Here is a 12252-nt window from a genome sequence, read left to right as displayed (position 1 = left end):
GGTGGGGTGGTGGGGACACCCTACACTGTGTGACACAGACAGGGAGCCCGGTAGAAGTCCCAGCAGCGCTCCAGAGCTGTGGCCTGAGTGCAGGCTTTGTCCACATCCCGCCTTCTCCACCTTGGCACCAGGAGAGGAGCCTGGAGCCATGTAGCCGGGGAAATGGGGATGAGTAATGGGTTGAGGGTGGTCTTGTTACATTTTGCTCTTTTCCTCCCCATTGAGAAAGCTGTTTCATGAAATACATTCTTACTTCACAGAGAAAGGGATTCCTGTGGGTTGAGTATAAATGTAGTTTGGGACTTCTTAGCAGGTTCCAGGGAAAAATTAACATCCACTGTTCAAGGGAAAACACAGATATCCCCCGCCCCAAGCTAACGGGTTCTCTGGGAATTTCCACCATCAGAAGGCACTTCCGGGGAGAACTCTAGCCTGGAGATGCGGGTGCCCCTCACTGTGCAACGCGACAAATGTGCAGACGTTGTGCTTTGTTTCTTGGTTTTTCTCCAGTAAGAAAGTCTGGATTAGAGATATGTGGAGGAAAGGGGAAGCTGAAGGTTCCCAGCAGCTTTGAGCACTGCTCATTTCCAAGTAATTAGTGGGTATCAACCTTACCTTGCAGCTCCCCATGCTTTAGGACTTAGCTTCCATCTCACCTTCTGACTGCGGGCTAGCTGACCCTCCACTCATGGCTTCCCCTTCCTGGACTGTGAGCGGATGAGGACAGGCTCTATCTTGGGCAGTTATATCCCCCAGTGGCTAACATAGTAGCAGCTCAGTGTGCATTTGTGGGATGAGTGAATGAATAAACGAGTGGGTTTATTTTGTCCCTTATTGTGGTCTACTGTAATTGCCCATTTTCTTGTCTGTCTCCACCACCAAACTGGACGTTGTGTTAGGGGAGGAGCTGTCTGCCTTGTTCACCAGGACTGTGTGTCCCAAAGGCAAGGGTAAGTGCCAAACCATAGTATATAAAGTATGGAAGGAAGCAAGGGACGGGAGATCCTGATCCTCTAAGAGTCTGTCCTTTAGTTGGGGAAGACAGATTAGCACCTGGAATAACCTGAGAATGACAGTGGGCTACACTGATAGCTGTGACAGGTCAGAGGGCGCCAGATGCCCACAGAAGGAAAGCTGGTGCGAGTTGGAAATGGGTTGCCTGGGACTGAGAGGACCAGAAGGCTCTGCCCCGGGAAAGACTGGCCAGGGGACCGACTAGGTGAGCAGAGTTTTGTGGGGAAAATACTGGGAGTTGGGAGGTTTCTGAAAGGAAGGGATGCTTTGCTAACTGAGATCTGAGTTACCTGGGCTTAGGTTGTAGACAGGGAATGATTGGAGGTGAGTGAGAGTCCTAGGGCCCCTTTCCCCAGCCTCACTGTCTGGAGCTGGGCTGCCATCAAAGCAGGGGGAATCCGGTCTCCCAGACAAGCCTGTCTTGGCAGGCAAGGCAACCACAGTGACACCTTTTCTAGTCAACTCGCTTCCAGCTCTCTCATCTTTAGGCACTTGACAAGAGCTTTGCATGAAAGATTCACTCAAACCAGAAGTAACAGCTTTTTAGTGGCAGGAGAATTCACTAGACTTGTAGTTGGATCAGCAGACAGAATCCTCTGAGTGATGGAGTGCAAACCCAAAGGGAAAGTGTGATCAGAGAACATATATGTTGGTCTCCGCCCCTGGTTCCTGGCAAAGAATCCCTGACCCTTGTCATTTACTGAGCGATCAGAGCACTAAGAGCATCTCTTGTTTTAATATTTGGTCTTTGACCCCAATTCCTGACACAGGGCTTCTGAATCCCTTGTAAATTCCTAATTCATGCAACGGTGATGATTCCTCCTTAATCCATATGTACTAAAGTTTCACCAGTGAAACAGTGTTTCAAATTCCCTTTGTGTTACATTAGTCACCCCCGCCCCAGTACATATTCACGTGGGGAGTGATAAGGTAACCATGTCCTTTGGAGAACTGACCTCCAGTGCTAACCCCCTCGCAGAGTTTATTTTTGATTAGATGATATCTACCCATCAAATAATAACTAACCATCCCTCGGATTTGAATTAAAACTGATGTACTCACCTATACTTTGCACAGTGCCCATGCTGAAATATTTAAAAGTAAATTACAGACAGCACAACACACGAGATTTGTGAACATTTCTGAGTTTAGAGAGACTTGACATTATTGTGCATTCATGGATGGGGGTCCTCTTGGCAATGAGGAGAGGTTGGCACCTGAGTGCAGAGACACCAAAACCGGCTGACTCAACTGCCAGGGTGTCCAGAACCTCTCCCTACTCCCCAGCCCTCATTCTCCTTAGTTTCTGCCTTATCCTCTTATGTCCTGAATTTTTTTAACAGCTCTTAGCCAATCTCCCTGCCTCAAATATTTTTCTCATCACTCTCCTCCCTTCCCCCAGGCAAATCCATTCTTTCATGACCATTCATGTATTCTCTCTTAAAACAATTTGATATGGAACTTGATGGTTTAAAACCTTTTCAGTGATGTTCCCACTCTCTACAGAATGAACTCCAAACCTCTTAACTCCTTAGCTTGGCTTAAATGCCCTCCATAAATTACACCCCCCCCACCCCGTAACCTCACAACCTGCCACCTCCTTTAACCTCCGGCTTTACTGTTGACATTTGGATCAGGATGGAATGTTTAGGGTTACCATCCTGCCCACTGCATCTTGTTCATGCCTCAGTACCTTCCCATGAGATGTTCTCTCTTTTTCAGACTCACCCCACCCCATGTAACCAACCCCTACTTATCCTGTAATAATTTCTCAGGATGCAAGAGTAACATACAAAAATCAATTATATATCTATGAGCAGTGACTAATTGAAAATTGAATTAAAAATCACAGGTCGTTTGTAATAGCATCAAAAACAAAGTGTTTACCAATAAATTTAACAAAATATATACAAGTCTTATATATTAGTAGCTATAAAACCTTGATGAGGAAAAAGACCTAAATAAATGGAGAGGTATCTTGTGTTCATGGATTAGAAGACTCCGTATTGCTAAGACATTAATTTTTCTGAAATTGATTTATAGATTACATTCCCAATCAAAACCCCATCAGTCTTTCTGTGTATCTTGATGAACTGATTCTAAAATGTACATGGAAACTCAATACTTCTTGAATAGCTAAGCAATTCTGAAAAAAGACAAAGTTAGAAGGTTCACATTACCTAATTTCAAGGTTTTTTTTATAAAGGTACAGTAACAAAGACACTGTCACACTGGCCTAAGGACAAACCATAGTTCAATGGAGAAGAATAGAGGGTCCAGAAATAGACCTTCACATAAATAGTCAATTGATTTTGACAAATGTGACAAGATAATTCAATGGATAAGCTGGGAAAACTAGACAGCTACATGTAAAAGTATGAGATTAGAACACTCCCTAACACTATACACAAAAATAAACTCAAAATGGATTAAAGACCTAAATGTAAGGCCAGGCACTATCAAACTCTTAGAGGATAACATAGGCAGAACACTCTATGACATAAATCACAGCAAGATCCTTTTTGACCCACCTCCTAGAGAAATGGAAATAAAGACAAAAATAAACAAACGGGACCTAATGAAACTTAAAAGCTTTTGCACAGCAAAGGAACCCATAAACAAGACCACAAGACAACCCTCAGAATGGGAGAAAATATTTGCAAATGAAGCAACTGACAAAGGACTAATCTCCAAAATTTACAAGCAGCTCATGCAGCTCAATAACAGAAAAACAACCCAATCCAAAAATGGGCAGAAGACCTAAATAAACATTTCTCCAAAGAAGATATACATACTGCCAACAAACACATGAAAGAATGCTCACCATCATTAATCATTAGAGAAATGCAAATCAAGACTACAGTGAGATATCATCTCACACTGGTCAGAATGGCCATCATCAAAAAATCTACAAACAATAAATGCTGGAGAGGGTGTGGAGAAAAGGGACCCTCTTGCACTGTTGGTGGGAATGTAAATTGATACAGTCACTATGGAGAACAGTATGGAGGTTCCTTAAAAAATGGATAAGAGGGCTTCCCTGGTGGCGCAGTGGTTGAGAGTCCTCCTGCCGATGCAGGGGACACGGGCTCGTGCCCCGGTCCGGGAAGATCCCACATGCCGTGGAGCGGCTGGGCCCATGAGCCATGGCCGCTGCCTGCACGTCCGGAGCCTGTGCTCCACAACGGGAGAGGCCACAACAGTGAGAGGCCCATGTACTGCAAAAAAAAAAAAAAAAAAAAAAAAAATTGGGCAAAAGATTTGAACATTTTAAAGGGGATTTATATACAGTATAGCAAATAAACACATTAAAATGTACAATATCATCAGCCATCAGGAAACTGCAAATTAAAACCACAATGAAATACAACAGTACACCTGTTAGAATGGGGGGAAAACTGAGAATACCAAGTGTTGGTGGGGATGCAGAGCAACAGGGACTCTTATAAGCTGCTGTTAGGGAAGCAAAATGGTACAGCCACTTTGGAAAACTGATTGGCAGTTTTTTGCAAAGGTAAATATATACTTACCATGAGACCCAAGCAAGTCCACTCCTAGGTATTTATCCAAGATAAATAAAAGCTGATGTTCAAACAAAAACCTGTTCATGAATGTTTATAGCAGTTTTATTCATAATGATCAAAAACTGGAAACAATCCAGATGAACCTCAGCTGACAAATGGATAAACAAACTTGCAGAATACTAGTCTGCAATCGAAAGGAATGAACCCCTGACCCATATAGCAATATGGCTAGATTTCAAATGTGTATGCAGTTACATAAATAATATATATATAAGATATATAATTTTTGGTTTTTTGATATTGAACTACGTGAGCTGCTTGTATATTTTGGAGATTAATCTGTTTTGCTAACATTTATACGACAAGTACTAGTATGTATAGAAAATGAAGCATTTATTGTAGTATTGTTTAAAATACCAAAATACCAGAAACATCATAAATGTCCATCACTAGTTAATATATATTGTTTGTAATACCAAAATATTAGAAACATCATAATGATCAATAATTACATTAATATATGTAACATATAATCTATATAACATTATACAGCTATTAAAAGAATGTCACATGCTTATATGGAAGGATCTCTAATACATATATGCATAACACAGATGATGAATATACATGTATGTATTTGTATAGACAATGTCTGGAAGTATATACTAGAAGTTGTTAATAGTAGCTATCTGTTGGGAAGAAAATTGATTCCTGGAAAATAGGTTGATAGGAACATTGTATACTATTTTCTTCCTTTAAAAATTTTATTTATGTTTACTTTTTAACTTTTCATTTTGAAAAATTTTCAGGCTTAGAAAAAAGTTGCAAGAAAACAAAAAATTCTTGTATCTTTTCAAACTTTACATCTTATATAACCACTGTACTGGAAATTAACCTTAATATAATACTATGAACTATTTGCAGACCTTCTTTGGATTTCACCAGTTGTCCCACTAGCGTCCTTTTTATGTCCCAGGATCAAGTTTTCATGTTGCCTTGATCTATTCCAATCTAGGATAGTTCTTCAGTTTTTCTTTGTCTTCCTTGACCTTGATGAATGCTTTCCAGTTATCATGTAGAACACACTCAGTTGGAGTTTGTCTAATGTTTCCTCCTGATGAAGTTCAGGTAATGCATTTTTGGCAAGAATATCACAGAAGCAGTTCTGTGTTCTTCTCAGTGCATCGTATCAGGAGGCACATGATGTCAATATGTCTCATTACTGGTGAGCTTGACTTTGGTCACATGGTTAAGTGAGTTTTCTGCCCTACAAAGTTGTCGTTTTTCCCTATTTTGTGGGGATGTACTTTGAGGATATGCAGTTTTTTTCTCAGTATATTTACCCCAGTAATTTATAACATCTGTTAGTGATTCTTGTCTGCAACAGTTAATACTGTAGTGTTTGCAAATTAGTAACTTCTGCTTTTATCATTCCTTCTACACTTATGAATTGGAATTCTGCTGTGAGAGTTTTCCTTCCCCCATCAGTTGCTTATTTACTTATTTATGTCAGTATGGAGTCATGGATATTTATTTTATTCTGTGCATTATAATCTCTTACTATTGTCATTTATTTTCTTGCCAATATTATCCCAGATTTGATTCCTGGGAGCCCCTTGGAGTTGGCCAGTGTGTCCTTTGACCTGTCCCTATCATATTTGGAAAATTTCCTCACTTTCTGGCATCACAAGATGGTCTAGGCTCATCTTGTACATGCTGTGTCCAGGCCTGGAATCAGCCATTTCTCCAAGGGTTTGTTTTTTTTTTTTTAAATGAGAGAATAGTCACTGAATGTGCTCGTTGGGGCTAGAGTGTCATTGCTTCTAGTCCCTTGCAGCAGACAGAGTGGAGAATATAGATACACATATACACACATCTATGTCTATTTCTGTGTCCGTCTATCTGCAAATGTGTATATCTCTGAGGTCTATATGTGTACATCGAGTTCATATTGATCGCGAGTTCCTGTTGACATGTCTAATTCCATTCCCACAGCACAGTTTATTCTAGTCTTCCCTCTATTCACAGTTATAATCTTTCTACTACAGTGATAAACTTGGCTTTCATTATTCATGCTATTTATTTGACTTATTTACTCAACCCTAGAATACTCAAAATATCTTCAGAATTGCTAATCCATACTTCCGGGAAAAACAAAATTACTACGTAGAGTATGTAATGTTTGTGTACCGTTCTTTTTTACTTTAGCCTTACAAAAATAGCCAAAATACTCTTTTCCAGAGTTATTTAAGTTAGTTCCTTTTTTCCCCACCCCCTTCAGTTTTTCCTTTTTAACTTTTCATTTTCAAAAAATGTCAAACTTAGAAAAAAGTTGCAAAACATATCAAAGAATTCTTATATCTTTCTTAAATAACTACAGTATGGGAAATAATGTTATTCATTTGTAATAGAGTTAGGTTCACTTGTTGCTATTATTCATATTTTATTTGGGGTTCCCCACACCATATTTTGATGATACTTTCATTTTGATTTTATTTAGCAATTTTTTTGGCATGTGGAACATTATTATGATTCTGAAAGTCAGAACTTTACAGAAAGGTATACTCAGAGATATATAACTCCCCTTACACTGTGTTTCAGTTCCTGCATTTTATTTACTTTGTTCGTGTCTACGCTCTCTAGGTAACTGATCCTGATTTTAGGTTTATTCTCCCTGTATTTATTTTTGCCTACGTGAGCAAATACATTTATATTTTCTCATTTCTCCTTCTTTCTGACATCAAAGGTAGCATATTAGTACAGACACTCTTCTGCACTTTCCTTTTTCCACTTAACAATACATCCGGGAACTCTCTCCATATCAGTTCACTGAGCTCTCCCTCATTTATTTATCCAGCTGCATAGGACTCCACTGTGTGGATGTATCTTGTGCATTCCACTGATCTCCCACATTTGGGCATTTAGGCTGTCTTCAGTGTTTTGTAATTAACAGTAATGCTGAGATGAATAAACTTGTGCAGATGTGTTTTTCTGATCTTGGGACTATCTTCAGGATAAATTCCTAGAAGTAGGATTTCTGGATCAAATGCAAGTCTATATGTAGTTTTGTTCAATCTTGCCAAATCTCCTTCCATTCAGGTTGTACCAATTTGCTGCCACCAATGTATAAGAACGTGTTTCCCAACAGATTTTGTTGTCATGCTTTTTAAATTTTCATCAGTTGGGTAGGTGAGAAACGGGATGCCATTTGTGAAATATACCATAACATTTTAAGTTACATGTCTCTAATAATGACAGTTTGGACATCTTTTAATATGTTTAAAGGAATATACGCATATGTTTTGTGAATTGTTTGTTCATGTCTTTTGCTCATTCTTCTGTCAAGTTTTTGGTTCTTTGCCCCTCAATGTGTAAGAGGGTTTTTTTTTTTTAACATTAGTACTATTAACCCCTTCTCTATGATATATGTTACAAATTCTTCCTTTCTTTTCTTTTTCTTTTTTTTCTCCAGCTTTGTTTTCTTTTCTTTTCTCTTTTTTTTTTTTGGCCACACTGTGTGGCTTGTAGGATCTTAGTTCCCCGGCCAGGGATCGAACCCACGTCCTCAGCAGTGAAAACGAGGAGTCCTAACAACTGGTCTGCCAGGGAATTCACAAATTCTTCCTTTTGAATTTTCTACTGCATGCATATAATACTTAAAAATTTTGTAAAGTACACAGGAACATATTTTGTAGTGTCTGAAAGAAAAGAAGAACATGTGGCACGTTGCAGGTTGGGAGTGGTTTTACTGCAGTTCTTAGTGGTTTTACCTCTCTTGGTCCTCACGATTTCGACTTCATTTGTCCTAGGACCCCCCAGTGAAGCAACAGAAGTGTGCCACCTGGGAGGCTGGGTGAATGGCCAGGTCCGAGCAACTGAAGGTGAGTCCAGACCGCTGCTCCTGTCTCTCTCGGCACATGTGCCTGTGTGGTGTCACCAGTTCCAGGAAATAAATGGGGAGTTACACGCATGACTTATTTTTCTTTCTCGTGGTCTCTGAGTGCTCCAGTAAAAATTTCAGGACTGCTGATCTCAGAGGCCTGTCAGAGCCTCTCTTCTAAATATAAATGCAGAGACACTAAAAATAAACAGTGCTAAAGGTGAGTTTCATGGTTCCTGAAATGTCAGTATGGGGAGGGAATAAACTTAGCTCTCAAGGAGCCAGGAAGGAACACGTGGCCACCCGCCTCTAACCAGGCTTTCACCAATGAGGAGGGAAACTGGCTGAAGGTTGCTGAATAGCTGGAACGTTTTAATTTTTGCTTAAGTTGTGCTGAGGTCAGGACAGCAGGGAAATCGTTCTTCCATCGTCTGATATTTTTGTAGCAAGGTCCTTAAGTACAGACAGTCCACCGGAAAGGAACTGAGGCACGGTGAACCCACTGCAGCAAACCAGGGCTGAGAGAATGCAATGCTGAATCTCAACCATCAGAGAATGAACAGGGTGTTTGGACAGTGCAGAGTGCATAGAATCACAAGTCAGCCAGGAGAGACGTGTACCTGGCATGGTGTCTGTCCACCAGCACGCCGTTAATACATGTGTGAATAAATGAATAAGAAGGTATCCTATACCTCCTTGCATAATTTTTAAGGATCCGAAGGCTGGTGTTAAAGGCTGTAAGGGTTCAGGTGAGAAAGGCAAAGCAGAGGATGAAGGACAGTAAGACCCCAAAACAGATACTCTGAGGTAGGCCAGTGGGTGAGTCTTAGGAAAGCCTCTGCCAATACCCAACTGCACAAAATACAACAGGTGACAACAGCAGCCGATAATCCAAGGCCCACTTGGCACACAGTGCCCATACCTGCACACCAGATCAGGCCCTGCCAACACCTATGCCAACTGCCCAATGGGGAAGAAAGCCATTTACTGCAGGTGATAGCAGACATTTGAAAACCCAAGTTATATAATCACTTAGGCAGAGGCAATATCATCTTCCAACACATAGAATGTGGCCAGGATACATATATGATCTCAATGTTACTGTAAGAAATATTTTCCGTGACCACTCCTGACCTCCCCACTCTTCAAACAAATACACCCTGTATAGACAATGGCAGACATTCTTTGAACAGGCTGTATTCACCTACTCTTCCATGCCTTTCTCTATGCTGTTCACCTTGCCCGTAATACCATGCGTTCATTTATTCAGGAACCATGATTTGTTCACCAATTGTGATTGACTTTTTTATTGAAGTATAGTTGATTTACAGTGATTCAGGTGTACAGCAAAGTGATTCAGTTATGTATATATATTGAATGTAGTTTCCTGTGCTGGACAGTAAGTCCTTGTTCTTTATTTATTTTATATATGGTAGCTGTGTATCTGTTAACCCCAGACTCCTCATTTATCCCTCCCCCCGCCTTCTTCTCCCCTTTGGTGACCGCGAGTTTGTTTTCTTTTTTTTTTATTTTTAATCTTTATTGGAGTATAATTGCTTTACAATGGTGTGTTAGTTTCTGTTGTACAACAAAGTGAATCAGCTATAAGTATACCTATATCCCCATACCCCCTTCCTCTTGAGCTGTCTGTGAGTCTATTTCTATTTTGTAAATAAGTTCATTTGTATCATTTTTTTAGGTGCCACATATAAGTGATATCATATGATCTTTGTCTTTCTCTGTCTGATTTTCTCTGTCTCATTTTTTGTTAGTTTGCCCGTTTATTGATTGCCAATTATGTCCTGGGCCCTGTGCTAGGCACTGGGGATATTGTGGTGAACACAACAGACATGGTGCCTGCCCTCTTGGGAGAGAGAGCCCATAAACAAAAAGAAATAAATATTTACTTACACACTGTGATAAGTGCTAAGAAGAAATGAATCTGCTGGCAGAGAAAACACCAGATGGCACTGAGTATGGAGAGGGTGACTAGGAGAGGCCTCCTGGGTACCCATCCTGTGAAGCGCTTCTTCTTCACCCCACACACCCACCCCACTCAGTCACATTTCTCTGCTGCAAAGTCATTTGCTTCTACTTTTGACTTGACACCTCTCTTTTGTAGTTGGTTGTTTCTATATCCAAGACTCTGTTTCTACATTAGTTCTCTCAGTGTGAGGAAGAGAAGGAGGAGGTCACATGGGGTTTGGGAATCCAAAGGGCTGACTGTAAATTACAGCCTTCCACATGAGCTCTGGGATACTTGGCGAGTCATCTAATTTCGTGATTTTAGTCCGGGTTCCTTAGAAGCAGAGCTGGAGGTGTAAAGGCTTGTGTACAGGTAGTTTGTTTGGGAAGAAACCCCAAGGAGTAGAAGTGATGGATGGAAAGTGAAACGGGAAAGAGAGAGGAGACGACACAAGGATGTGCTGTTGAGTTGGTCACCACTGTAGGCGCTGGGCCCGTGGGCCCTGGGAGGAGCCCTGGGAAATGGGTCTCAGGTGACTGAGATGAGCGCTTATCTGTTGGCCTACCTGCCACTGACTGGGGAGCCCACATGAGGACCGATGCCTCTCCATTCCTGTTTCACAATATATGAGCTTCCAGTAGATGCCGCTGGTTCCCCATCTGGGGTGTCAGAGACAGCTAGGGCAGGAAGCAGGAGTGCAGGCCCAAGGCCAAATGCTGCCCAGTTGTACCTGAGTGAAGCCCAGAAGTCCCTGCGCAGAGCTGCTTGATGAGGCAGTGACTGGAGGAAGAGGGCAGAGGAGAAGGTTTAAAATTGAGACATCTGATACCCTCACCTAGGAAAGAGTCAGGGCAACAGTAGTGCCGGCCTCTTAGGCACATGAGAGTTAAATGAGATGCTCCACGTGGAAGTGTTCTGTAGCCTGCAGACATCATGCAAACACTGGCCACCACTGCCGTTACAGCGAACTCTGATTTATACCTGCAGGAGAGCACCTGATGCGCAATTAAACAAAAACCAAATGTGAGTCAGGTGAATAAGTACAGGGAATAAGGGGGTGTGAATATAGGAGTCCCAGGATCTTTACCCAAGGTTCCTACCTATATGAGATGAACGCATATATTTCACTCAGTCCTGGTCCCTTCCACATTCAGTTAGATTCGAATGAAGTAAATGGTGGCAGGAGAGAGATTTTGAAAGTAGCTGATTTGAAAAATGCATTGAGGTCATGCCCTTGGGAGAAGAGAGCTGGACAAGGTTTATTTGCCTGTGAAATAGCTTTATTTGCCTACGAAATGCAACCCCATGAATGGGCTTCATTTCCTTTGGTTTTGTCTAGTGTCTGACAAAAAACTCAAATAGAATTTGGTTGAGAAATCATTTGGAACTGGAAGATAGGGTTTGCTCTGTCTTAAAAGCTTATAAACCCTGGAGAAAGCAGAACAAGGCAAACAACATTCAGATATAAGCAATAAAGCAAGCCTAGCATGTTGCCATGGTCAGTGTTCACACATGATCATGGATTAAGTGGATTGAAGTCAGGCAGTACCAACCTGGGAAGGTTTCGTTTCATTGCAACTTACTTCATTTCAATTAGCACTTGGAGACCCTGCAATAAGCAGGGCCTGGACTGTGCTGGGCAATGGGGCTGCAGGGGTGGTGAGGGCAACAGACAAGGAAATGAACAGTGAGAGCAAGTGTCAGAAATGCGATCAGGAGAGGCGCACAGATGTGTTAAGGGGTGGAGAGAATGCGTATGAACAAAGGACAGCTAACTCAGCTCGCAGGGGAAGGAAGGACCAAGACAGTTTTCCGAAAAGAAGAGAGATTCCCATAAGGCTGGATGGAGAAGCAGTTGGATGGTGCAA

At 41.4% G+C, this 12252-nt stretch overlaps 1 long non-coding RNA gene across 1 annotated transcript in view; it reads left to right on the top strand.

The window, feature by feature from the left end:
- The window catches only part of LOC308622260, a 248275-nt gene that overhangs the window by 107623 nt on the left and 128400 nt on the right, over nucleotides 1-12252 (top strand). Inside the window, exon 3 of the long non-coding RNA XR_014016603.1 lies at nucleotides 8348-8419. This is a non-coding gene — a long non-coding RNA (uncharacterized lncRNA). The remainder of the gene's footprint in view (nucleotides 1-8347; nucleotides 8420-12252) is intronic.

Source organism: Mesoplodon bidens (genome assembly GCF_964165515.1).
Source record: "Mesoplodon bidens genome assembly, chromosome: 9".
NCBI classification, from domain to species: Eukaryota; Metazoa; Chordata; class Mammalia; order Artiodactyla; family Ziphiidae; genus Mesoplodon; species Mesoplodon bidens.
This window is presented reverse-complemented; position numbering and strand designations above follow the sequence as displayed.